The sequence below is a fragment of the Mustela erminea genome, chromosome 21 (assembly GCF_009829155.1).
Source record: "Mustela erminea isolate mMusErm1 chromosome 21, mMusErm1.Pri, whole genome shotgun sequence".
NCBI classification, from domain to species: domain Eukaryota; kingdom Metazoa; phylum Chordata; class Mammalia; order Carnivora; family Mustelidae; genus Mustela; species Mustela erminea.
The window spans coordinates 13,825,049-13,852,734 of record NC_045634.1 but is presented as its reverse complement, the minus strand read 5'-3'; the positions used below and the strand labels follow the sequence as shown (position 1 = coordinate 13,852,734).

The 27,686-nt window shown below is 39.2% G+C and overlaps 1 long non-coding RNA gene across 1 annotated transcript in view; it reads left to right on the top strand.

Annotated features, from left to right (window-relative positions):
• LOC116581733 overlaps positions 1-27,686 on the top strand; it is a 124,371-nt gene that overhangs the window by 77,753 nt on the left and 18,932 nt on the right. Inside the window, exon 2 of the long non-coding RNA XR_004282203.1 lies at positions 6,283-6,368. This is a non-coding gene — a long non-coding RNA (uncharacterized LOC116581733). The remainder of the gene's footprint in view (positions 1-6,282; positions 6,369-27,686) is intronic.

Genomic DNA, 27,686 nt, shown 5'->3' with positions numbered 1-27,686 from the left:
CTCTTTGCCCAATATTCACTTACAGTTTCCTAATGCCTATACTTCATCTTCAAACAGCTTACTTAGTACCCATGTGACAACCAAAGTCAGGCTGTTTATTTCCTTGCCCTTGTCATTATTTTGTCCCATGCTGAAAATGGACCTAAGTCTAAAAACTCACTAACCAAAGTGACTGTGTTAGTTTATTCTATAATTTTTCCACTTTCTTCTCTTACAAATTGGCCACAAATCTCATCAGTCAACGCCTAGCATAGAAAATTCTCCAGTTCTTTCAAACTGTTCAAGAAAAGTATCATTTTTTTTAATCTATAGATGGGAATCGATGCTAAAAGGAATCAACAGATACTCACCCTGAAGGAAATTGATATCAAATGAACCTAAAAAAAAAATGAACCTACCAAACATCTCTGGTTTGGTATTCATCATCCGCTTAATTATCCCCATCTTTGGTGCTCTTGGAATTCTTCAGAGACAGGACCACAATGCTGGAGAATATAGAAGGCGTCCTTTGTTCCTTGAATTAAGGGCTCTTCCGCTGTCTGTCTCTCCCACTCATTTGTTACATCTAACAATCTGGAAGTGAATGTGCTTAATAGGCTTTGTCTGAGAAGAGCTTCATTTCTTTTTTGTGAAGGAAGCCATAGCCTTGGGATTGTCTCCTCATGCACTCCACCTTTTGACAGCACTGAGCCTTTATTTATGAAAGAAGTTTAATTAATGCCCTTGGATAAACTGTTAACCTTTGAAATGGTTTCCTGATGCATGGAGGCCCTTTCTCTTCTGCCAGGAATTGATTTTGGAAATGGCCCTGCCTCCTTGTGACTTATGATTCAGAGCAAGGAAGAGACCAGGCAAAGTGCAGCAAGGCGGGGATGCGAGCCCTGTGAAGGGTGGTGATGAAGGGTTTGCATCAGTATCTGGAAAACATAGATCATTGAAAATGTGTGGAATCAACTTCAGAGAAAGATGATGGTTTTACAAAGAGACGATAATACGCCATTGAGACAAAACTGTAACACTGAAAATATAAGGCCGTTTTCTGCCTTATAAAACAAGGTTCTCAAATTTCTAGTAATATCATAGGAATTTTTTTTTAAAGAATGGCACAGACAGTGGATACACAGAAAGGGAAAGGAAAGACACAACTTTCAGGCTAGTAAATTTTATTATATTTTCCTGGCAAGACTCCCAGAGACCTTTGCAAAAGAAAAGGATGCCAAAGAGTTATTCTTTAGAGAATATACTCTTATTAATGTAGTCATTGTCCAATATACATACATTGTTTAATAGGACAGATGTTTAATTAAGTGCTATTTTAGGAAAGTAATTTTTCCAAAACAGAAACATTTTGCGGCAAAGTGTGAGAGGACTATTCCTAGAAGTTTCCTCATGTTTGTGCTTATTCTATTCTGCTCATAACTCTTGGTAAAATTAAGTTACTGTGGCCCCCGATCGGTTTCCTTGGTAGTACAATGGAGACTTCACTTTTGTCATTCCAATTTTGCCCTTCAGAAGACCATATTGGTTTGTTTGCACAGAAATTACAGAAAATACAATCTGCCACTGAGGAAAATAAATAAAATTATGTTCTCAGTTATGTTATTGCCACTTCAGATTTTAGACCTTCTCTTATAAAACGTATTTGTCTTCTGTACTAGGGATACAGATTGCTTATTAAATTAACAAGGGCCAAGCAATAAAGATCTGAGTTGAATAACAATTCGGAGCCCACTGGACTATAAAATAATTCCATTTTTCTCAATCACATTGTGAGTGTTAAGCTGTCTCTCACTTGATGAGCAATATCACCATACCACATTTCCCCTACAACCCTGGAATTTTCTAATTATGAGAGAGAAGTATGCTTAAAGCTACATTATCTATCCTCATAGTCTTTGCCAGCATGGCACATTCTGTGGAGAATGCTGAGAACTGGCTTGAAGTGAAAGAACATTCTTCTGGCCAGGCCAGTGCTGCCCAGCTGCATCACTGCCCACTAATCAGATCCAAAGCAGAGCCCTCTGGTAATCCAGCCCCTCCTGCACAGCCAGGACCACTCAGCCACTGCGACTCTGACACGCATTTTCTAGAAAGCTCTGTGCAGGTGAATGCTGCCCAAGAGATGTGTCCTGGCCTTCTATAGGTTGTAGAAGAAGGAAGAAAAGATAGAATGTCATGAGTCATGAGGTCCTCCAAAGTGATATGGAAGAAAGAATGTTCTGGGGTTTTTCTGACAGGGGGAATAGGGGTGTGGGAGGGGAAGGAGGGAGAGGAACCAATTTCCTCAAGGTATCTTCTTGTTTTAAAATTCCTTCTGCCTTTTATCACCACTATTCAAGATCTTAGGATGACAGAGTATCATACAATCCAATTTCTATCTGCTCATAGGAAAAATTAAAGCCTAGAGGGCCAAAGTAATTTTTCCAGTGGTGTACACCTTCTTAAGAAACAGCACGGTCTCTATAAGCATCTGATTCTCCAGATTCTTAGTCTGAAGTTCTTACCAGTAGGTAAAGGGAATACAATGCTGATGTATAACTAAAACCAAAACAGCCAGAAATGTAATATTATCCTCTGCATGGTAAGAGATGGTGATAGAAAGCCTTTGCATCTGTCCAGCATGTACTAAGAATTGAACAAGGGTCCCACCATGATTGATGTCATCTCTACACATTCTGCTACTTCCTTATAGTTTTTAGGACAGTGGGAGGGCTGCAGGAGTCTAAGTATATTCTCTTCCCTATATCTGACAATAAGCCCAGGATTAAGTTCTCCAAGATCTGAATTCTACATTTATCGTTATTCATTGACCTATAATGAAAAGTGATCATGGAAAGTATTCCAAGAGATAGCAAACATCATGTTCTGTCATCTCTGAACAGTGTCTAACACTGGGCTTCTGAACTAATAATCTTTCTTCACCATCTCCACTGTGAATTCTCAAGGTCAGTGGTTCTTGAACTTCAGACTACCTCAGATTGCTGACCCCATTCCCAGCGCTTCTGATTCAGTGGTAGGTCTTTAGTGGGCCCATAAATATGCATTTCTAACAACCGCCCATATAGTGCTAATGCTTTTGATCAGGGCACCACACTTGGGAGAACCACCACAGTAAAGAAACATGAGCATAAGTTAAAACAAAAATATTAAGAATCAAAGTCTTTTTTTTTTAAAGATTTTATTTATTTGTCAGAGACAGAGGGAGAGAGAGCGAGTAAGTACAGGCAGACAGAGAGGCAGGCAGAAGCAGAGGGAGAAGCAGGCTCCCTGCTGAGCAAGGAGCCCGATGTGGGACTCGATCCCAGGACCCTGGGATCATGACCTGAGCCGAAGGCAGCTGCTTAACCAACTGATCCACCCAGGCGTCCCAAGAATCAAAGTCTTTTACATAGACTCTGTAAATCACTGAAGCACACGTATTAAATTAATAATACTTTTTGAAGAAAAGAGGAAAAGATTGAATTTGATTCTTGTGGGAAATGATTTTATTTGTCTTGCTTGAATTTGGTCAAAAGAGAATAGATTTATATAATACTTGTACAATTAAAAATTAATTATGTTTTAAAAATATAATTAAATAATGTTTAGCTTATGGTTAATGAATTATTAAGGTTCTTTAATTTTGTGAGATCAATATCTTAGGTTATGTTTTTCTAGAAAATCACCCACCCTCATGCCTTAGGAGGCTGGATACTCTTTTGTGGACAATTTAACAGAATCTCTAGAATTGGGGGGACACAAAACACAGTAGAGAACTGGGGTGGAAAAGATAAAATAGCGGAATGAGGGAAACACAAATGGAGAACTATAGGATTCTCATCTCTTTTCTCTGGACGTATTTCAGAATGCTTGCAGCCAAATTTTCCTTCTCACATACCCTGTTCATGCTGCTTTGCCCACTGTAGGAGATGGAGAAAGACTTCTCTGAAGATTCTTCTCTGAAAGGCCTCTAGATACTGACATTTGGACATTCTTAGGGAAAAGCTAAATTGAACCCAACTGTGGTATAGTGATGCCAACAACTGACAAGTCCTGTCCTCATCAACAGAGCTTCTCAATAGTTTTATCAAGACTTGCTCTTAAAAAATAAGTTTATGGCCCCAAATCACAAGACATTGAAAGAAAATGTGGAATTCAAGAGATACCATAGCAAAAGAAATAACAAATATACATACCTAGAGCCGCATGAACACACACAAAGGGGAAATAAACCCCACAGTCAGTATCCTCGAAGAGATTAGAGAAGACAGTGTTCCTACTAAATTACAAACTCTGATGCTTTCAAATGGTTATAGAGATCAAGAAATAGTACTTGAAAACTGATATATAAAAATCAATAAGTAGAAAAGCTCAAAAGATAAAGAAAAGGATAATTCTAAGAATATATACTAAAAAGATAAAATGATAGAAGAAATTGAGAAAGAATTTAGGATATTAGAGAATTTATCTGAAAAACAGGTATTCTGGAGATAGAAAACAGAGAAAATGGAGAAGAAAACTGTATATTAGAAAAAATTACAAAAGTATGTGCTAATTTTCTAGGATACTAATTAGTTCATCAGTGACCAATATTCTGTTGACATAGTCAAAGTTTTGAAATAATTCATATCATCCTTCTTATAATGAGGTGAAAATAATATCAACAGTTAAAAGGTCAAGTCTGAGCCTAATAAGCATCTTATTTAGAGATACGGAGGTTACCACCAGTGGAATAAGCTAAAGGAATTGAATGTCATTCTGGACAAGGAAACTAGAAATTGGGGAGAAATGGAACAGAGAAAAGACAGACATGTTCTGTTGTACGCCATTTAGTTTTTTTTACTATTAACGTTTTTACAGTATGCATGTACTACTTAAAAATAAACATTTATTTTAAAAGAAAGTTTGGAAAAGCACTTTTGAGAAACACATAAAAGGACACCTAATACTTGTGTATTCATAATCTATAAGAAAAAATTTGACAGGTTGTGTGTCTGTCTCATTTCAATCCCTTTCCTCACATAATCAATGCCTGTCTCTGTCCCCTGCCCTTGTTCTTGCTGGAGTGAAAAACTAAGGAGTCCTGTGCAGATTTGAGAGATAGAGGCTCCAGCTTTGGGGAATCAGGCACAAGAGGGCAACTACCCAAAGCAGGCAACTCTCATGCTCACATAGAAGGGGAGTGGTTTCTTTTATTCATTAGGTGATAAAATTTACAGAATACATTGGTAACTGTTATTACATTGAAAGTCTATTTTATGGAATGATTGTAATCCTAAATCAGCAGAGCACCTGGGTGGCTCACCTCGGTTAAGTGACCAACTCTTGATTTCCGCTCAGGTCATGATCTCAGTGTCCTGGGTCCTTGCTCAGCGGGAGGTCGGCTTGAGGATTCTCTAGCGCCCTCTGTCTCTGCCCCCACTCATGCATGTGTGCAATTTCCCTTTCTCTAAAATGAATAAATCTTTTTAAAAAGCCCCAAATCAGCAAACATTCACATGAACATGGAAAGTATTTAACAAATACTGTATCATGTTATTTAGCAGAGTACTGCGAGATAATCAAGAGAGGGCACGGATAGTTTTGAAGGCAGATTAACCGGGGTTTCAGTGCTCTTTCTACCAACCTTGTAAATACTTTTTTTTTTTTTTAAGAGGGAGGGGCATATAGGGGCAGAGGAAGAGAGAGAATCTCGAGCAGGTTCCATGTCCAGCACAGAGCCCAACTCGGGACTGGATCTCACGACCCTGAGATCATGACCTGAGCCAAAATCAAGAGTCAGATGCTCAACTGAGCCACCCAGATGTCCCAAGGACCTTGTAAATGCTTTTTAATCCTCTACAACTCATCTATAAAATAAGGAGAATAGGAGTGGCCACTTGCTATGATTGTCAACTGAAATTCTTAGCTCACCATGTGAAATTCTTTGTTTAGTTCTTAATGCTACATGGAAACTTGTAAACAAACTTTAATCATAAAATTTAGCAGCAATGGCTGTATCATACTCATTATTCCTAAAAGTACGCTAGTAATAATGTGCAGAAAATTTACAATTATAAGAGAAATTGTCCCCAACTCTAACTTTAGTCTTTGTGATAGTTTTGCCTACCTAAAAAAAAATGTTTGCTCTAAAATGATAATTAGAATTGACTACTTCAGCTTTAAGATCTTTAGTTTTAGTATTCTTTGGAGTGAAAGCAGCAGAGGAGAGTTTAGAAAAAGAAAAAAATAGGAAGATATTTTCAAATTTTAGACTTCATAGGTCTTATTACTTAGGAGTTTATGTGTGTTGCCTCATTCTAGATGAATAAACAACCACAGGAGAAAGACAGCTTCCCTGAGTCGCACACAGCGCCCAAGATGGTGGTTCTAAGAACATTTGGCACTTGGTGAGTTACATCTGAATTCATTTCTGTGGTATCGCTACTGCATAATAGAGTCCTGGAAGACAGACATTCGGGATAAAACTTCGGGGTCTCAGTAATAATAAGATTCTGTGTTTCCCTAAGGGTTTCCAGGTGTTCTTTCTACAAAGAAGGAGGGATGAGGTGTTTGAGAGAGGTAGATGGAAACTCCAGGCTCAACCCTTTCTGCTGAATCAGCGAATCCTTCACATTCTGACCTTTAGGTTGTGGTGCTCGGTTCATCCATTTGCAAAGGTGTCCAGCTGAGTAATAGGAACCGGAGCTGTCCCTTGGGCAATCTGTAGAGGAAGGGAGTTTTTCATTGTGACTGTATCATTTGTTAATAATACAGGCTGTCTTCAATATGAACAAAGAGTTCATTATAAAAATCCGAAAAAGGAATGACTTGCGAGACACGGTGGGCATAAATATTATGCCCTTTGTAACTGACAGGTGAAATGAAGGGCAGAAGGATGAGGTGCGGTCCCATAGGCCAACAGCCAGGGGCAGAAACATACTTCAAAGGCTGTGGTCTTGAACTCTGTCCCCATTCACCTTCCCATATCCTTGGGCCTTGGCATAATGTTGTGCTAATTTGCCTCTTCTAAGAAGGAATTTCTCCAAAGATGGGAGAAGTAGAGTCCTCAGAGGAAGCTCTTTTCCAAAAATCATGCAAAGTAGAGGATGAGAAACTTCTGTGAAAGCCAGAGAGGAAATGAAACCCAATTAATTAAGCATGTCACCTCATCAAGGACGTGTGTAGTGACTGTTCACGTTGCAGCCAATTGGGGAAACTTCAAAATTTACTCACAGAACTACAAGTGCAGCAACAAGAATTACCTCTTGTGAGGTGATTGTGGTGTATTAAAGGCAAGCATATTCCCACCACACTAGAAAATAATTTAGATTTCTATCTAACATCCTGCCCTTGCAGAAAACCTATAAAATGCTTTTCAAAATTACAAACAAACAAGGAAGATGAACACTTTCTCTAAAAAGCATAATATTTATAGGTTCCAAAGATATTTCTATGGTCTTACCAGTAGAACATTGTTCAGATGACAAGTTTATCTGTATGTCTATGTATATATATTTATACTGATTATATATGATTACATAAGTGTTATATATAAAGTATATATATATATGTGTGTGTATATGTATATATGTGTGTGTGTGTGTGTGTATATATATATATATATATATATATATATATATATATATATAGGATTCTCTGTCATCTAGACATCTAGATTCTCTGTCATCTAGACAGAGACAGAACTACATCTGCACAAAATATTGGCCACTTTTCTCTATATAAAGCTGCCATATTTCTAGGGATAATTTCTTATCTGTGAGATATTTGATCCCATCTGTCAGAATTCTACCTAATAGAATTTGCCCAGGACACCCACTTCCCAGCACACTACAATCTACAGTAATAGCCTTGATCTCTACAACTAATTCTACATTTCTTTCTCATGGTCCTTTGTGTAAATATTGTAAGGAATAAGGATTGTTGACAACAACAGGCTAAGAGAAGGCATTTTAAGATCAAGGAAGAAGTGTATTATTGAACTGGTATGATGTGCTTTGCCTAAAAACTATTTAGGAGCAGCTCAGTAGTGTTGTTCAGCCTTAGACTTAATAGACTTTATTAGGAAATATCTTAGAGAAAGAAGATGCAAGAAGGACCAAATGACAGGGCACCAGACTGCCTCATATTTTCCCTCATCGTTGGGGAAGCGATGACAATGACTAGGAGATCTACAGATGGTCAACCAGCTAACGATTTTAGAAATCTCTGTATAAGAATAAGAATGCACCTTAAAAAAATCTATGTAGAATAAGGGGTGCCTGGGTGGCTCAGTGGGTTAAAGCCTCTGCCTTCAGCTCAGGTCATGATCTCAGGGTCCTGGGATCGAGCCCCGCCTGGAGCTTTCTCCTCAGCAGGGAGCCTGCTTCCCTTCCTCTCTCTCTGCCTGCCTCTCTGCCTACTTGTGATCTCTGTCTGTCAAATAAATAAATAAAATCTTTTTTAAAAAATCTATGGGGGCGCCTGGGTGGCTCAGTGGGTTAAGCCGCTGCCTTCGGCTCAGGTCATGATCTCAGGGTCCTGGGATCGAGTCCCGCATCAGGCTCTCTGCTCAGCAGGGAGCCTGCTTCCCTCTCTCTCTCTCTCTGCCTGCCTCTCCATCTACTTGTGATTTCTCTCTGTCAAATGGATAAATAAAATCTTAAAAAAAAAAATAAAAATAAAAATAAAAAATCTATGTACATAGAACCTCTTTCAAAGCATTTGCCTTTCTGCCCCAGAGGACCAAATTATGGTCAGATCCAATAAATACCACAAAAGTTCCTTAAAAATAAAATTCAAGAAGAACCTTGAAAGATAACATCTAAAAAGAGCTTGATTCTACCTCGCTATCATCTATCCTGGGCTCGTATTCTTCCCTGTGCCCACTCCGACACTTCACCTCCTTCTCTGAATGTGCCCCACCCCCCACCCCCCACCCCCCAACCTGAGCTCCTCACGCTTCTCTCTCAGATTCCCTGATTCTATCTTATTTCCCTGTGGGGAGGAGTGGTAAAAAGAATTGGAAGATGGAATGTGAGCCGGACAAACGTATGGCAAGATATAGAAGAGTAGCCACCTCTTATTTAATTTAATCTTCTTTATAATGAAATGCTCAACCATACACACAATTACAAACTTCCATTTTATTTATGTTCCGGGGAAAGAGAATCATCTTGACCTTCAGAAGTCAGTGGGTGATGCTGATCTCAATTGCTGCGGGCTCATCCCATCCAAAAACCTTTTAATTTTACTTGTGAAACAGATAACATGTACCATGATATTTTATAAAATGTTAATGTTCAGATACAGCCACACTCTGTGGATGGTTTATGTTCCTCAATCTTCTGGTCCCGTGACAAATAGGTTTCTTTTTCCCAGAATGCTTCAGCTTTGAGTGTATCGTCTCCCTTGACTAGGAATCTTCCCCCGTGGCCTGCTAACATACTCTCTTTTCCTGAAATATGTACTTGAAGTGTATGATTCTCAGAATTCTAGCTCCAAGTGGTAAGCAAAGGGAATTTTGTATGAAAACATGCTTTGAAATTAGGCACTCTACTATTACAGTGTCTCAAGAGATATACTTGTGAGTAACAGTGAACTGTGAAGTAAGGTAGAAAGGTGAGACAGACTGTTAGAAGAAGATTTATGATTTTATTAGTTTATCTCTAGTTCTGTATTTTTGAAGTGTCCAAATTACATTACTCTCATGACTTCAAAAACCAGTGAATGGTAAATAATATATTAGGAGCATTTGATAAATTAAAAAGCTTCAAGTAGATAATAATTCTCTGAAAGCTCAATTGAATGCCTCTAGAGCTTTACTGTTGGATTAATCCGACAGTTCTAATCAGGATACTCAATATAAGTCGTTTATTAACACATACTTCTTCAGGATTAACATCCACACTCCACAATTCACACGTATAACATCAGCATTTCTGATCTTTCTGAGCAATTTTATGTGTAACCTTTCCTTAGAGCCTATTGTCTCATGTCAAAGTGCTTGCTCTGTCATTAACAGGAGTTAGGCAGAGATTAGAAATGAGAAATAAAAAGGGAGCAGCCTGCACAGACTTTTCCCTCAGCTTTTAACACATTTTATTAAAATTAGAAATTTACATCTTCTGCATTATCAAAGCATCAATTACAAATTTACATATCTCTTTCCTCACAGCACATTGCCTGATGAGCTCCCTCAAGGCAGGGACTGTTTCTTAGCTGACATAGGAGCTCATACTGTGTCCACATAGCAGGAGAGCAATAATGTTTTTGTTGAACAAACAAATGGTAAAAGGTTGCTTGTCAATATTCACAAGGAAAAAATGGTCCAGCATATAACAAACACTATTCAACCACATTGGTTGTTCATAATAACTAAGTTACATTAACGAAAACATTGAGGGGCCCTCTCTTCACATGAGGACTAAAGCTTAAAAAATATTTTTTAATGACAAATTAAGGAATATCCATATGACATTTAGAGAACTTTATGGACCTCACGCAAGGCAACAACTACAATGTTAGAAGAAGAAAATAGGCATGATATTTTCAAAAAGCTTTTTTTTTCATTTTACTTATCTCTATTTTATTTTTTTAATATTTTATTTCTTTATTTGACAGAAAGAAAGGTCACAAGTAGGCAGAGAGGCAGGGTGGGGGGCTCGATCCTAGGACCTTGAGCTGAAGGCAGAGGCCTAATCCATTGAGCCATCCAGATGCCCCTATTTTGTTATTTTTTAAAGTAGGCTTCATACCCAACATGGGGCTTGAACTCATAATCCCAATATTAAGAGTTTCACACTCGGGGCACCTGGGTGGCTCAGTGGGTTAAGCCTCTGCCTTTGGCTCAGGTCATGATCTCAGGGTCCTGAGATTGAGCCCCACATCATCGGGCTCTCTGCTCAGCAGCGTGTCTGCTTCCCCCCCGCCCCCTGCCTGCTTCTCTGCCAACTTGTGATCTCTGTCAAATAAATAAAATTAAAAAAAAAAAAAAAAAGAGTCTCACATTCTACCGACTGAGCCAGCTGGGCACCCCCAAAAAGTTTTTAAAAAGTAAATGTCTATCAAGAGAATTTAAAATTTTATGTTTTAAAAATTTCTTATTTTAAATGGAAATTAATAATTATTTTAATGTTTTAATAAAATATGCTGCCATTTCCCTTTTGCTAAATAATCAAAACGTTTCAACTTTAAAATTTGGACTTCATTAGTTTAGGTTTGCTCCCCTGCACAGAAGTGAAGATGAAAGAATTATAGAGCAAATTTTTCAGAAAGACAGCTGCATACCCCATTTAAAAGATTTGACACCATAGCAGAGTGTTCAGCATGAACATTTTTCTCTTCTCATCATAAGTCAAAGTGATCCTTTTTTCTAGTCCTGCATTAGTAGGACCAGCAAGGCAGCTGGGTCTCCGTGTACATTCAGGAGTCAGGAGCCCAGAGGAGTGGTCAAAGCAAATTACCAGCCAGACCCTGAGTAAATTGCATTTAATGTAAATCCCACTAATTCATCCCTGCCTGGAAACTCATGCAAAAATTGTCACCAGAGTCCAGATTGCTTCTCAATGGTCTTGTGTACCAAAGAGTAGAACAATGGCCCGTCTTTATGTCACAGAAACAATTTTAAGCAGAGACTTATAGTGTTGCAACAAAATATCCAAAACCAAATTGAGTTATATAAATGGTTGAAAACCAGCAGTTCTTCCAGGTTCTACTTTGCAGGCCAGGAGAACTCTGATCAGTGTAGCAACCATGGTGCAATAGGGTACAGCTATGAATGAAGAGTAGCACAGAACATTCAAGAACAATCTTGCATATAGGCAAGCCCACTGAGAGGACAGCAATCACAAGACTTCCCCTTGCTATATGAGCTTTGGTTTCCACCAAAACTTAAAAGAGTTGGTAGAAAATAACTAGAATGTCCAGGCAGCTCATTCAGAGATCTGTCCATCTATGTATGCTTCTATCTATACCTTTCCACAACTTAAACATATACTCCCTGACTATCAAACATCGTAAAGCAGATTTTTTTTTTTAGTATTTTTGCAGTCATCGATTTTCAGTGCTGAAAATAACGCCTAGCACATAGAAGGTGTTTAATAAATATGTACTGGATGAATGAATAAATGAATGAGTGAATTAGATAAGCAATTGTATTCTTATTTGCTTCCAACCCATTAAACCCGTTCAGTGCTTACAGCCCAACCTCTGGCCCTTAAGTGACAACGAAGGCGTTACTAGACTCTTTTGGCCTCGTCTCCATAATAGAAAGGCCTGTGGTAACTTTACCACATATGGCCTCAAGCAATGTAAATTTCCTTTCACAGATAAGAGTAACAAGTTCTAACTGGATTAAAAGTTAAATCTCAGCTCTGCCTTCAGCTGAAGCCTGTAGCAGGCAGTGCGGACCAATTTTCCTTTTTGCTTCCACCAGCTAAGGCTGGAGGAGGTTGGATATAAAAGTAACAGAAATACCTGTACTTCTTACATGACCATCGCTGTCAGAGGTGGGTGTCACATTTCCTAGGCTTTGCAGGTATTTGAAAGCTGGCTTTCTCCTGAAGGCGTTGATACCAGTTCTTTGAGGTTTCCTTTGCAGGCCCCATCACTTGCCCCTCCTGTGACAGAGAAGCGTCTCTCCTTGAGCCTGTGGCTTTCAGTCCCACTTCAGCTTCTGTCCCCAGTGGGGACACCTTTCAGCTAGTTACCACCTGGGTCCTCTTACCCTGGAAGGAAAACCTCTCGGGCAAGATTCATTTTAAAATGTCATCAGGATTGGAGCGCCTGGGTGCAGTGGGTTAAGCACCCGACTCTTCGATTCTTGATTTCAGCTCAGGTTGCGATCTCAGGGTCACAGGCCAGAGCCCCACTTCAGGCTCTGCACTGGGTACGGAGTCTGCTTGGGATGCTCTCTGTCTGCCCCTCCCCCACTGCTCTCTCTAAAGAAAAATGTCATCAGTATGATGCCCTCAGACACAGCACTCACACCCTACTGACCGTGTGTTCCTGAGGAATGCATTTTCTTCTCAACTATAGCATTCTCTCCTTCCACACCAGCCACTTCAGCTTTCTCAAGCATCACTGTGGGGCCTGTGGGATCCTGTGGTCCTTTAACTGTGAACTGGCCAAGTCATCCATGATGACAGCCCATGACAGCCCTTAACAGCCTTAAACGAAGGGGATACATCCCTTAAGGGCATTGCGGCCCCTTAATGCCATTTCTTTCTTTCTTTCTTTCTTTTAAAGATTTTATTCATTTATTTTAGAAAGAAAGAGAAATTTCAGTGGGGAGGAGCAGAGGAAGAGGGGGAGAGAAATTCAAGCAGAGTCCTGCTGAGAGCCCCACTCAGGGCTGGATCCCACAACTCTGAGGTCATGACCCCTAGCCAAAAACAAGAATCCTGGAAGCTCAGCCCATGGACCATCCAGGCTCCCCACCCTTAGTGTCATTTCTACATAGAACTTGTCCTCACAAGATTTTTTCTTGATCTTATTTTACCCTTATTTTTGATCTTGGTGAAGGGCCCCCATAAAGAGACCCAAAATCATGCAACCAGTACCCAAATAAGCAGCTCAAACTTGAATTAGTAATATTCATCTTGGTAGTCTATGACAAATTTTATTTTGGTTCTTGTAATTTATTGTGTCTGGGTCTTTAGGTGAAAACACCCAGTTGAACAGCCTGCTATACATATATGTATAAATATACCATCAGAAGTGGCACATGGACCTTAGATCCCATGCTGGTCTTGATCCAGTCATAGTATCTGTCAAAGAGTTCTGACCTCAGGAGATCCAGTTTCAGGGGTGTGAATGTCCTTGTTGATTAGTGATCAGTGACCCCTCTAGCCTTAGGGGATGGACATATTCCCTCCATCCTTCAATTGCTGGCCGAGACCTTCCTTAAAGCTAGAACTCCCCAAAACTAAGGTTATAGCATCCCCCTACCTTCATCCTGATCCCGGTCTACTGAATTCCTACCTCCATGTCCTTTTCAAATGATTAGACCCCTGACGTCACAACCTGACCAAGATTGTCACCAGGGTCACCACTGTTCCCCAGGCACTGTTCTATAAAACACCAGCCTTCCCTGGGAGAAACCAGTTCTCCACAAGGAGAATTCCATTAGCCTGAACCTCTCTGTGTCTTTTATTCCCTTCACGTCTGCTGAGGCCCTAGCAGTGTCTCATAAACAAGGAGAAATAGTATTTATACACATAAAACAATGAGAAAGTAAAGCAAGCATTATATAATACATGATCAATTAAGTACAACCAAGGGTTAGCTCATACTATGGCCTACATTTGTCACAGGAAAATATTCAAAGGAAACTCATTTCATTGCATCATTATTTACAATAGCCAAGACTGGAAACAAAGTTATGTGTGTGTATGTAGGTATGCATATATAGTCAACCATAAAAAAGAAGGGAATCTTGCCATTATAACAATGAAGATGGACCTTGAGGACATTATGCTAAGTGAAATAGGACAGAGAAAGAGAAATACTTGATAATCTCACTTATATGTGAAATCCGGGTGGGGGGGTGGTGAAGGCATAACACATAGAAGAAAAGCTCAGATTTGTGGTTACCAGAGGCGGGGAATGGGGGAAATGGAGTAAGGTAGTCAAAAAGAACAAACTCCCAGTTATGAGATAAACAAGTCCTGGAAATGTAATGTAAAACATAGTGACTGTAGTTACACAGCCATATGGCATATTTGAAAGTCTCTAAGAGAACAAATCCTAGAATTTTCATCATAAGGAAAAAAACGTTTTTTAAAAAATTTATATGAGGGACGCCTGGGTGGCTCAGTGGGTTAAGGCCTCTGCCTTCAGCTCAGGTCATGATCCCAGGGTTCTGGGATCGAGCCCCGCATCGGGCTCTCTGCTCAGCAGGGAGTCTGCTTCCCCCTCTCTCTCTGCCTGCCTCTCTGCCTACTTGTGATCTCTGTCTGTCAAATAAATAAATAAAATCTTTAAAAAAAAATTTATATGAGATGATGGATGCTTACTTATTGTAGTAATCATTTCTTTCTTTTTAAGATTTATTTATTTACTTTGGGGGAGGGGAGAGGATGAGAGAGAGTGAGAGAGAGAATCCCAAGCAGACTCCCCACTAAGCATGAAGCTCAATGTGGGGCTTGATCTCCCAACCTTGAGAACATACCTGAGCCAAAATCAAGAGTCAGACACTTAACTGACTGAACCACCCCGGTGCCCCTGTGGTAATCATTTTATGATGCATATTAGTCAAGTCATAATACTGTATATCTTAACCTTAGATGGTGCTATTTATCAGTTGTATCTCAATGAGACTGAAAAAAAATAATAAAAAGTAAAACAAAGAAGATGTATAAACCATAGACAAAAAAAATAAAAATTTCTCTATTGTAGACAAATTATCTCAAGAGAATTGACAGAAATATTATTAAAAATATCAGATACAATAAAAGTATGAAGAACTCATTGTCTAACTCTTCACAATATACCCTAGTTACTGTTCAGGATTTCTAGTTGGGATGGCAAACAATGTTCCTCTTCTCTAGCATGTGTAAAATAATATTACTCTGACAAGGAAGGTCTTCAGATTACCATTTAAATAATTTAGATTCTGGAAAATTTGCACATTGTAATTCCTCCTCTCCAAATGCAAAATCCTTCCATTAGGTTTCATGATGAACATAATAAAACGTTTTTTAAAACCTAAAAGTAACATTATTCAAAACTCCCAGTTGAAGTTATTTGTGAGATGCACTTTTCTGTATGGCTCATTTAAGGCCTCTGCTGCCACTTGGTTGAGATGAATGAGCCCCGAGAACAGGAGTGAACTCACAGATTTGCTGCTATTATTCAACTGAAGACAGTTTCCCAGAAGGCTAGATTAACAGAGCACAACCTGTCAGGTTCTACTTTGAAGGTTGAATCTTCACAGTGAAAAGAAACAAACATCAGAGGAATAAAATGCAAGACTTAGTTTGCTCCAAATTGCAGACTCCAAAGATTATCATTCCTTTAAGTTTAAAGTCTTTCCTCTCTACTCCCATGCTGACTCCTCTACTAATAGCAAAGCACTCTTTTAAGGGATTTTTCTAAAGGTCCCTCAGGATTCACAGTTTTCTCCCCCCAATATCTTTGTCCTAACTATCTGACTGTACCTTCTTTTTTTATGACCCTGAAAAGAAAATTTTTAGAACTTTCTTCCTGAATATCTTCCAAGATACTTAGAGTTTCCTAAACTCAAGATGAAGTCTTGTCCTACCCTCCAGCTGATCTAGAATCTTTCTTGAGACACTGTTCCCATAAGAGCAGCTTGGATGAAGGCTTGGAGAAGGTGTGCTCAATATCACTCTTCATATTTTAATCTCGGTTCTGCTGATGATGAATTGGAGGGTTATTACTTCCTTTAAGATATATGTATTTCATATGCATTAAAATATATATTGAAAGAGCCAACTTGCTGCATATATTGGATCTGATTGCTCTGTAAATCTTCAAAATCAGTGACCAGACAAGTCACTTATAACCAATTATAAACATTATGACAGGCCAAATCACAATCATCTGGGCTCTGGAAGTAATCAGATCAGCAAAGTTTCGATTTGACTAATTCACTAAAAATCATGCAACCATAATTTGGGCTCCTTTGGACATTTTTGTTCCAAACTAAACTTGAGAAAATAGGCAGAAAAAATAAAAACAAAAACAGTCTAACATGAAACATCCAAACTGAGTTCAACACGAGGTTATGAGAGGCAGCATAGCGCAGTAAAGCAAATAGACCCCTTGGCAAAAGCCTGATTTTGACTCCTTGGCTCCATGACTTACCGTGTGATCTTGGGCAACTAGTTAACCATTCTTTTGCCTCAGCATAATCTTCCCTCTTCTTCCCTGGGAGCTGGAAGAAGCCAGTGAACTGGGCATGATCTAGGCCACCATCTTACCTGGTCCTGTGGGGGTGTTGGAGTGGATTCATTGGCACTTACCACGAATGTGTTTCATCTTTGGGGTCTCAGACTTATACAATGAGATAACTTAACAACCTGTTTCATTGGACTGGCTGTTACAATTATCTTGCATTCCTGTTACATTGTATCATACATTACTTTTCCTAGCTATTACCTTCAGAAAAGATTTAAGAATCATAAAGGAATATCCATATACTCCTTTTACGAATGTAAACATTTTGCTGTGTCTGCTTTCAGCCTCTCTCATATATATGCATGCGTGTGTGTGTAAACATATATTTTACCAAATCATTTGAGACTCGGTTGCAGACATTATGACCCCAAATATGTCAGCATGTCTCCTAAGAACAAAGATGTTCTCTTAAGTAACCGTAATACAATTATCACACTCAGGAAATTTGACATTAATTGAGTACAATTTTTCTGGTGATGTTCATTATAGCAATTTTTTTTTTCTGTTTCAGCATCAAATCTAGAATCTTGAATTACATTTAGTTGTATTATGGTACTTATTACAACATCACTGCACTAAATTTATCATTCGTCTGCCAGTATCAGGCTAAATTATAAACTCCCAATGACACACACTATATTTTATTGATCTTTATACTTTTGGTGTAAACACAGTTCTTAGCACATAAAAGGGACTTGGTGTCTTTTGATGAAAGACTAGTTGAAAGTTATTTGTCAGTTTTTCCCATATTAACTTAAGTACCATAAAAAGCAAGAATTTGACATAGTGATATTTCATATATCCTTACTTCTTGGATCCCAAAAAGTAACCTGCCAATCTCACGGAGTCAGAGAGAGCCAGAGCAGGACCAGAGTTATGTTCCCAGCTCCTGGTGCATCGTGCACTTGGCCTTTCCAGGCTGGCTTTATCAGCTCCCCTCTAAATCTGTTACAAAAACATCAAAGGCAATTTCCTTGCTCAGCATCTCTGAATCTGAGCGACTTCACTAATGAAAGGAACAAGCGTAATTTAATCTCTCATACTACCCTTCTCTGGTCTAAGCCATTCGCATTTAGAAAAACAATCAAGGCACTGAAACAACCTTTCACAATTGAGATGGATTTGTGTGGATCGGCTATCACTGGGCATCAAACAACAAGCTCTTTTCCATCATCACATGGGGCATTGTGCAGTGTTCAACTGGAGTGTCGGAACATGAATATCACAATCAATTTAACAATTAGCATTTTCCAAAACAATAGACACATTATGGGTTGGAACAGTCATGTACACTTCAAACAGAGAGCCATTGAACCACCACTTAATGGCTGCTTTAGTCCCTTTTATGTAGGCTTAATGAACAAGGATGAACATTTGGGAAAAATTTTACTTGGAAATCCATTTTAAAACATATTTTATTCAGGCAATATAATTTTCCGTGTCTTTTCCAAAATGACCGAGAAAGAAAATAATACAGATTGTACAGATTAACGCTCTTGCTGATTTTCAGTAGCATACATATAAATTCCCTGACATTATAATATAATGTCATAATACAGTGTTATAACAATATTATATAAATTAATACACGTTATCATTTTACCAGTTTGAAAAGATGGCTTATATTAAGAGAGACCCAATTCACATTGTATCTCACAATTTTACCGTAATGAAATTAACCATTTCATACATAAATTGTTAAATTGCAGCTTTTCCTGTAGTAGGAAAGGGAAAGCAGAGTTTCCCTGGGTTTAAAAATCAAAGAGAAAATTTCCATTTTATTCCTAGAGGCATCAGGCAGATAGTCTCCAGAGTTCTGCTCCCTTGACCAAGGTTTATTTTTTTCCTGATAAACCGTATGGCTATCAATGTCACATGTCACCTGGTCTATAAAAGAATCAAATAAGGGGAAGGAATGTGTTGAGGGAGGAGAGGGGACAAGACTGCTGATCAAGAGGCTGATTCAATTCGGAACACCAGAGTGGCCCCACTAGTGTAGCTGAAGCAGAATTTGGGGCTTTTTGTTGTTTGCCATTGCTTTTTCATGTATGTCTTTCCTCTTCTATGGGACTGTAAGCAATTTGAGGGCAGAAACTATCTTTTTTTGCCTCTACACCCCACAGCCTTTCACCTAGTGCCTTGAGTGTGGGAAATGCTTAATAAATGTCTGCTAGTTAAAGGAAGGAAGGGATGAGAGAGGGAGAGAGGAAAGGGAGGGGAATCCAGGGAAGGGGGGTGGGGCGATGGGGTAACTGGGTAAAGGGCATGAAGAAGACCACATGATGTGATGAGCATTGGGTATTATACGCAACTGGTAAATTATTGAACACTATATCTGAAACTAATGATGTACTCTAGGTTGGCTAACTGGATTTAAATTTAAAAAAAAAAAAAAGACTCTCAGCAAAAAAATCAGATCTCATCTCTTCCTGAAGTGTAACCGGGCTCGGATCCTGTGCCTGCAGCACGGCCCTTCCTTGCACGCCCTCCTCATCCACCTGGCACCACAGGGAATCTCGGGCTCATCAAACACGACCACAGTGATTCTTCTTCCAGACCTTTTTACCACTTACCCCATTCTTGCCTAACCGCTCAGGATGATGTTCTTGATTGACACCTGAGAACCTTATGGTACTAGATCTATAAAGAGATGTACGATACTTTAGTCCAACCCCCGTATTCAAGAGAGGAGGAAATGAAGCATAAAGAGCTGACGTGACTTGTCATCCCTCCAACAACCAGGTCATCACATGGGCAGCCCTGGAAAACAGATTGTCTTAGATTCCTGATACTTTTTTCCACTTGAAATGATTTCAAACGTTCAAAGTAGTTTTGCTGCCTTGATGCCCTGTTACTGTCAGTTATTTTAGAATGTACTTCCTACAAGTAATATTTTTCTGTGAAGCCCCCCAAAAATAATCAAAATAAAGAACTGAGTATTAATATGTCATTACCATCTAATCTACATACAAGTTTCCCCAGTTGGGCAAGAGTGTGTTTTAGCAAAGGGTTCCAATGGAGGATCTTTTTTGGTGAGGGTGTTTCTTTAACCTCTTCCAGTCTCAAATAGTTCCTCCAGGCTCCCTTGGCTTTAATGACATTGATAACTTTAATGATTACAGGCCTGCCATTTACACAGGTGTCCTTCACTCTGGCTTTCTGACCTTTCCTCATGGTTATGTTTAGGTTCCTCATGGTCATGTGATCTGTTTTTGGCAGAAATATCACAAATGTGATGCTGTGGTCCTCTTTACCCCATCAGGTGCTATATGATTTTACTTTGTCCCATTTGGTAATGTTCATCTTGTTCACTTGCTCAAGTTGTTGTCTGCAGATTTCTTTTCCTTAAAACTACTCTTTGCCCCTTTGGGAAGTTACTTTAAGAGCTTCTTCCAGTATTCATCAAATTTTCTACCACTTAATTGCATCCATTGCTGTTTCTTGCATGAATTATTATTACATTGGCTGCCAGATGATTTACCTCCTCCATATACATGAGGCAGTTGGTAGTCTACCACAAGCAAAAGGTTTACTGTTGTTATTTATTTTGATACTGAAATTGTCTCTTGTTCAGCCATCTGGGCTTTCTATGTCTTTTTGAAATGTCCTCCTCACTTGAGTACTTCCTTAATGTCTAACATAATGAGAAACCTCACATTTATTTTGTAATTATCCTGATCTGTCCCTCAAATCAGCTATTTCTCCAATGGTTCTTACTGAAGCATGGGTTTGAGGTACCAGTATCTCAGGATCTGTCTTTGGACACAGTTAGGAAATACATGCATGTATATGCATACATATACTATACATAAAAATGTATACACACATACAACCTTATCAATATTTATTTACATATGTATATACCCACCTGTACCTAAATACTGAAAACTGTGAGTTCAAACCAATACCATAATTCCAGACTAACCTCATGGGTTTATTCCAGTTTTCTCACTTCCTCTCTTTCCTTTTTATCTTCATTATATTTTCTTACTCACTTAGTCCCCCAAAGTGTGACCAGTTCCCCATGAGACCACCTCTACCCCAAACTCCACGCAGGTGCTCTCTCACACGCCTAGCCACAGGTGCATGGGTGTCTTCTGCATGCAGGTCTCTGATCTGCCCCACATTGCTGCTGCCATTACCTTGGTCTGCCACCCAGGGTGCTTTCCTCACCTTATTCTCAGCCTTCGTGACCTATGGTGGGTCACACCACCAGTGCCTGAACACTGCAGCCTTCTCTTCCCTCTTGGGCTGTACACTTTGCCAGGCTATGCACATGCCCTTTGCACCCACTGGAGCTCCAAGTTCCCAGGCCGGGCCATAATCATCCAACATGTGGACTTTCTCCTCCTCTACCAGTCCGTCTTCTTTACCCAGCAGTGAGCCTCCTAAGCCTCTGCTTCCTCGCAGCAAGGTCTTTTCACTCACCTGACTCCAGCATCTCTTGCTGGCATTTCCATAAGCATCTCACTTGTTCCTCCAGGTGAAGAAAACCTGCTCATCCCAGCACCTCTCAGTGGGGCTTCAACACCTACCCCAGTCAGTGCAAACACCACCTTCAACCTGCTCAAGCAACAGTACCTGTCCCGTGTCACTGCCTTTGCCACTGAGCGGTGCCTACTTCGCTCAGCCCCACCTAAGGGCTTTCAGACTCAGAAGAAAGGGAGGGAGGGAGAACAGATTCTGAACTAAAAGAATCAATGTTCTACCTAGTTATTGTTTGTGACTCTAAATGTCTATATTGAACACCCATTATCAGGCTGTCTCTATTAAAAATCTAAGAAAGATAAGTATTCTATCACCAGATCATATCTATTCCTTGAAAAAGATACCAACATACAGGACAGGATAATGCATCTTCTGGGGTTCTCAACAAATATTCATTGGCTAAGAAAAAATTTCTGTTACCACATACATAGCAGTGCAACCAAAATTCAACTTCATGTCATCTTTTGTGATGGCCATAAATTCCATACTGTGATTTATGATTAATGAATTAGAGACATTTAAGGAATTGAACTAATGAACTTAATCCAAGTATATTTCAGCATTTGTTCATTCCACTGTTTTGTATTCTAGCCATAAGCACCAAAGAAAATTCTTTTGTCTTAACAGGTATTTTTAATGAAAAATCTATAGTGAAAAATGTTGGTTTATTTTGAACTAAATCACTTCAATAGGCAGGGTGACACAATTGTGGCTAAAATCTATGCTCTCAAATTGACAATAAAAATGTCTATTTTTTTAAAATGTATTTGATTTGAAATGGCCATAACCTTCTATCATTATACTAGCCACTTAAAATAAATTTCTTCTTATGTCTCAGCATTTGTGACACCAAGGGAAAATCCTTTCTTATAACAAGCCCGCACCAAAGGATTAAAAATTTAAAAGAGTTGATGCCAAATATTAAAACCCTAAGTCAGTATAAACTGTGCCATTTTATTTAATTTATAATTGAATATCTTCTAACATCTTCGGTTATGATTTGTTTGAAAAGTGAAGTTTTGTTATGGTTTCTGTTAGTTTATAACGATCTAAATATTATGAAAGCCTCATAAACAAGGCTCTGCGTGGCACACAGAGGAAATAATGGAGACACATGACCAGTGTTCGCAAGCAGGCTTTGAGGTGATGGGAAGCTTTACAAACCCGAAAATAGGGCAGGGAGAACTGGGAATTGCTGGAAGAGAAGTGGAAAGTTTCCATCTATCTACACTCATATTCTAAAATTAGTCTGATACGAAGTTAGACCAAGAAATTGAACATTGGAGAGGATTCACGGGATACTTTCATGGTGTGATTTGTACTGCATTGGATTTAACATTGCTCTCCATACACAAGATACTTGGGTATTCTTTGTCTAAATGTCTCAAACAGACGCTGCTTTCATTGTGGGGGTCTGAATAAAGAAAGTATGGACAGCTCACAATCTTTTGACTCTACAGACGTTTTGTAAGTGTGAAGCTTTGAGAGGCTGGGCAAAATCTTGCTCAGCTAGTGAGAGCTCTGAAGTTGGATTCAGTTCCCTTCACTCCAGGTGGTCATGGATTTTATAGGCTTCCTCCCAGAAAGAAGGCTTTTATCAATTCCACAATGCCTCTGCTTTTCAGGGTTTTTTCAGGCATTTTCTCACCAAATGATTTAGCAACCCATCAGCAGCTCCAGGTTTGGGTGCAAGTCCTTTCTTCTAAACAGGTTCCTGAGTCTTCCCAGCCTCTGCTGGCCTGACGAGTCTCTATTGTCAGGTAGCCTGGAACCACACAGGCTGTGATTCTAATCAGATTAGCAGGCTTTAATCACTATCTTTATTTCTGTGGCTTATTTCATACTAATTAAAGCTCATAAATTTTCCACTGGCAATTTAATTAACAAAGCCACTCATCTTTGTCAGGCAGCATCTTTCTTATTTCATCCACATATTTAAAAGGAGTCCAGAGCCTGCAGGTGATTGAGTGAAACCACCATTCTACAAGGCAGCCATTACACCTATCTCAGACCAAGGACAACCCTTCATTTCCTATGAAGCTTCTCTATATAATGACAGCCAGCACAATCAACATTAAGAAAGTTTCTTCCTAGACACCTGCAGTGATCTCGACTGGCCGTGACTTAGATTTGTTAGGTCCAATTCCGTAGCCACAATCCCACCATAATATGCTAAAATAATAATTTTAATCAACAAGCTTGTCAAAGGAGGAGGAAATCAAGGAGGCTTGGTTACATTGTCGGCACGGAAGTGAATTAATTGATCAGTTTAGCCAAAATGTCTTATCTAAATTCCCGCATAAATCCAGCTTTTATCTGTATATTCTGAAATAAAGCCAACTCAGATCAACTCCAATTTTCAAAGAGATCTTATTTGTAAACTATTTGCTGAATTATTGTTTTCAATATGAGATCAACCATGGTGAGATTTCCTGGCTGGCCCAAGTAACATTTTTAACCCAGAGCTACTGTTCTAACACGCTGAAACTAGTCACCAAAGACTTGCAGGAGGTCATCTTAATTCACTGGTCAGAGCATAGACCATGCAGCTTCCTTCCTCTCATTTACTCCCAATTCCACACATTTGCTAAAATATTCTAATTGTTTTCATAACAGCAAGTGGCAGCAGGGACGCTAATGCTGATGGTGACCCATATCGCATGAAGAAAAAGACACTAATGAATTAATTTTGACTCTTATGAATTTGGAACTAAAGCTTCACCTCCTACCCAAAACCTAGTAGCTCCTTATAATTTCTTTCCAGAAAAATACAGGAAAACACTTTTGTGATTTGTTTATTTATACAGAAGTGATGAATCCTAATGTCAGGATGACCTGATGTTTAGATTTTGTCATGTAAAGACAAAAATTTCCCTTCCATGAAACTCTAAGGTACAACATTCAGTTTTGATCTGTATGATCACTAAGATCTCTAAAATTATTCTGTTCTGAAAGTAAATCATGTTAAGGTAGGAAGAGTTGACATTGAAGGTTCCTAAATGTTCCTTTTTTTTTTTTTAAAGATTTTATTTATTTATTTGACACAGAGAGGTCACAAGTAGGCAGAGAGGCAGGCAGAGAGAGAGAGAGGAGGAAGTAGGCTCCCTGCTGAGCAGAGAGCCCGATGTGGGACTCCATCCCAGGACCCTGAGATCATGACCTGAGCCGAAGGCAGCGGCTTAACCCACTGAGCCACCCAGGAGCCCCCCTAAATGTTCTTATTGAAGAAATATTTTGAGCTCTTACAGTTTCCCCAAACTAAAAGTTTTGTGGTCCTAAGGAAAATTATAAGGAGCCATTTTATTTCTCTGTATCTTTAGTCTCTGAGATGTAGACTAGATGGATTGGAAATGTGTGGAAAAGGAAGTCCTAAGGACCAAAAACTGCTGCTGTGAAATAACTGGTTTGTTAGACTTTGGTTTGACTCATCCCCAGAAACTTGGTTCTTTTCATATTCAAAGCAGCTAATTCCACCAGGCTGCCAAAAACTGTGGTGGACTGACCCCAGCAATGCCTTCAATTAGTTCACACATCCCTGTATTCACTTTTGGTGGAACTCCCAAATTAACATTGGTCTTGGCTTTGTTGTTTGTTTTGACCAATTGGACATTAGCAAGAGAGACATTAGCAGAGACATGAAAAGTTTTCCCACTTAGTATTGGTACTCTGCTGCCATGGGAACAAGCTCAGGCTAGTCTGACAGAAGATGAGAAGCACATGACCTAGTTACCCACCATTGCCCCAGCTGACATCCAGTCAACCCCGGAAGTAGAACTGCCAAAGGGACTGGCAGCTGAATACAGACACATGAAAAAGCATGAGGAAAAAAATTGCTCAGCTGAGCACATCTCTAATTCCTGACTCCTGGAATTGTTAGCTACATAAATTTGTATTCTATGAAGCCACTAGGTTTGAGATGGTATGTTATGTTACAAAAACTAACTTATATATGAGCCAGTAAGAAGATCCTAACACATTATAGAGATGTAAAGGAAAGACAGTCTCCTTTTCAATAAATTTTTTGGGATTGGAAATTAAGGTGGATATTAAACCATTGCCTACAGTTAAAGAAGCAGTACAGGATAATGACTTAAAAATGAAGAACAAAGGAGAATGTCACCACCCAACTTCAAAACTTATTATAAAGCTATAATAACCAAGGCAGTGTGACCAGCATCAAATTGACATATAGATCAATGGAACAGAATAGAAGGTTCAGAGATAAACCTTTATATTTATTGTCACTCAATTTTTGACAAAGAGCCAAAGATACTCAGTGGGGAAAAAGGATAACTTTTTCAACAAATGGTGATAGAATTATTGGATATTCATATGCAAAGAAAGCAGGTAATAATCTTAAGTTATTATACTACATACAAAAAAAACCCCAACAACTAAAAATGGGTCATAGACCTAAATATAAAAGATAAAACTATAAAAATTCTAGGGGAAATGTGAGATAAAATATTTTTGTAATTGTGTTAGCTATCTTAGATGTAACATTCAAATCATGACCTATAAAAGAAAAATTGATTAGACTTCATCAAAATTTTAAAACTTTTGTCTTTTTATAGATACCATTAAAATTAAAAGACAAGCCCCAGTCTGATAGAAAATATTTTCAAATCATATATCTTAAAAAAGATTTGTATCCAGAATCTATAAAGAAAACTGTGCACTAAAACTGTAGTAGGTAGCTGATGTCAACCTTCTGTGACCCTTTCATGTGACCTCAAGAAGATATCAAAAACAAGAAGAACTGGAATATAGGAGAGAGAAGACAGTGGTGGAGTAGGACTCTAGGCTTGTCTTATCCCAGGAATACAACTAGATAACCATTAAATCATCCTAAATACCCCAGGAAAAGACCTGAAGACAGACAGAACACACTCCCCAACTAGAGGGACAGAAGAGGATACATTGAAGAAGTTAGGGAGTGCAGAGACATGGGTTAAGGGAGAAACATAGCAATTACAGGGGCTGTGGAGGAGAGGAAGCTCTAGTCATGGAGAAGGGTAAGAGAGAAGAGGGGAGCATGCAGTGGAACACATAAGGAAAACACTTCCCCCAAAGCCATTGGCTTGGAAAACAAGAGGCACTGAATTTCATGACGTCTTGGAACCAGTGGGTCTTAAAGCCTAGAATTATAAAGGTCAGTGGACTTGACTAGGATAGAAACTGGAATGCACTCTGCTGTTCCTGGAGAGAGGGCAGGCAAAAAATCTGGAAACAGACAGCATGGAAACAGTGATCTGAACAACATCTGAGACACACAGCTGGGAATTTATTCGATTTCTTGGTGCATTTGTCTGAGAGGCAGTGTTCATGGAGATGCTTCTCTGGGAACAAAGGAGCTGGCTAGAGCCATTTCCCTCCCCACTCCTCAGCAAAAACATAGAACCACCTGCAGGAAGCAGCCTAGCACCTATACTGGCTACCTAACTTGCTTACACCAAGCCCCATCCCCTGTACTTCGTTGGCACTACCCCCTCAGTCAGGTTTCCCTGTCTCATGCACTGGGCACCTCCCCCGGAAGACTAACACAAACCCTGCCACCACCACATCTTCCAACCAGAGAGTTCTCCAGGACCTCAGTTCTCATAGAAGTGGTATCAGACTATTTAAAACTTGACATGTTCAGGCCAAGGACCAAACACTGCCCACAACAGGCGAGGAGAGCCTCTGCAGATGACTGGCCTGAAGGGGAAAGCATCCACAACACAAGAGCAGAGCACACTCAGAACACACTGAAGACATCCCCTGAAGTGCCAGGCCCTGGACACTGTATGATATCTTTTTCATAGAGACATTATGTTCAGCAATAGAAAACATAACTGACTTTTCTAATACACAGAAGAAGGCAGAGACTAAGACAAAAGGCAAAAATGGACAAATTTATCCCAAATGAAAGAACAAGATAAGGCCATGGCCAGATATCTAAGCAAAACAGATATAAGTAATATGTCTGTGGGTGAATTTAAAGCAAAAATCATGAGGATACTCACTGGCCTTAAGGAGAGACTAGAAGACATCAGGGACATCCTTATCACAGGGGATAAAAGAGTTAAAAAAGAATTCATCAGAGATATAGAATGCAATAAATCAGATTGAAACAGGTTTGATGCAATCAACAACAGGCTAGAAGAAACAGAGGAATGAATTAGTGACCTAGAAGACAAAATAATGGAAAATAATGGATCTGAGCATAGAGAAAAAGGATTATGGAACACACAAACAGACTTAGGAACATGGTGACTCCACCAAATAAAATAATATTTGTATTATAGGAATTCTTCCATGAAGAGAAGAAGGAGGAG